Here is a 1563-nt window from a genome sequence, read left to right on the forward strand (position 1 = left end):
TAGCTTTTGATTTTGCATAGATACCCTTTATTATGTTGAGAAATTTCCCTTCTATACCTATTTTATTGAGAGTTTTTATCAGGAATGGGTGTTGAACTTTGTCAAATGCCTTTTCTGTGTCAATTGAGATGATCATGTGATTCTTTTCTTTCCTTTTACCTATATGGTGGATTACATTGATTGATTTTCTAATGTTGACCTATCCTTGCATACCTGATAAGAATCCTTCTTGGTAGTGGTGTATTATTTTTTTGATATGGTGCTGAATTCTATTTGTGAGAATTTTGTTGAGAATTTTTGCATCTATATTCATGACAGATATTGGTCTGTAATTTTCTTTTTTTGTGGCATCTTTGCCTGGTTTTGGTATCAGGATTATGCTGGCTTCATAGAATGAATTCAGAAGTGTTGCTTCCTTTTCTATGTTCTGAAATATATTGAGTAGTACTGGTACAAGCTCTTCTCTTAATGTGTGGTAGAATTCCCCAGTGAAGCCATCTGGACCAGGGCTTTTTTTGTTGGGAGTTTTTTGTATTACCTTTTCAATCTCATCTCTTGTTATAGGTCTGTTCAGATTTTCATCATTACTTTGTGGTAGTTTGGGTAGGTAGTGTGTTTCTAGAAGTTTATCCATTTCCACTAGGTTTTCAAATTTGTTGGAGTATAGGTTTTCATAATACTCTCTTATGATCTTTTTCATTTTCGTTGGGTCTGTTGTAATGTTCCCCATTTAATTTCTTATTTGGGTTATTTGCATCCTCTCCTGTTTTTCTTTTGTCAGTCTGGCCAGTGGTTTGTCGATTTTGTTGATTCTTTCAGAGAACCAACTTTTGTTTTTGTTGATTCTTTCTATTGTTTTTCTAGTCTCTATTTCATTTATTTCTGCTCTGATCTTTATTATTTCCTTTCTTCTGGTGGCTGTGGGCTTTTTTTTGCTGTTCTCTTTCTATTTGTTTAAGTTCTGTAGTAAATCTTTTGATTTTATGCCTTCTTTTTTGATGTGTGCATCTATTGCTATAAGTTGTCTTCTGAGGACTGCCTTTGCTGTGTCACAAAGATTTTGGTATGATGTGTTTTCATTCTCATTTGATTCTAGGAATTTTTTTATTCCATCTCTGATTTCTTCTATTACCCAGTGGTTTGGAAGCAAGGTGCTATTCAGTTTACATGTAATTGATTTTTTTTGCTTGCTCTTTCTGTTGTTAATTTCTACCTTGATGACATTGTGGTCAGAGAAGATACTTTGTATTATCTCAACATTTTGGATCTTGTTAAGGATTGTTCTGTGGCCTAAGATGTGATCTATTCTGGAGAATGTTCCATGTGCATTTGTAAAGAATGTGTACTTTGCAGCTGTTGAGTGGAGTGTTGTATATATGCCTATGAGGTCAAGTTGGCTGATTGTGCCCTTTAGGTCTTCTGTATCTTTGCTGAGTTTCTTTTCAGATGTTCTGTCCTTTACCAAGAGTGGTGTGTTGAAGTCTCCTACTATTATTGTGGAACTGTCAATTTCTTTTCAGTGTTGTTAGAGTTTGTTTTATGTATTTTGGAGCCCTGTCATTG

This window comes from Trichechus manatus, unplaced genomic scaffold (genome assembly GCF_000243295.1).
Source record: "Trichechus manatus latirostris isolate Lorelei unplaced genomic scaffold, TriManLat1.0 scaffold00124, whole genome shotgun sequence".
In the NCBI taxonomy this organism is placed as follows: domain Eukaryota; kingdom Metazoa; phylum Chordata; class Mammalia; order Sirenia; family Trichechidae; genus Trichechus; species Trichechus manatus.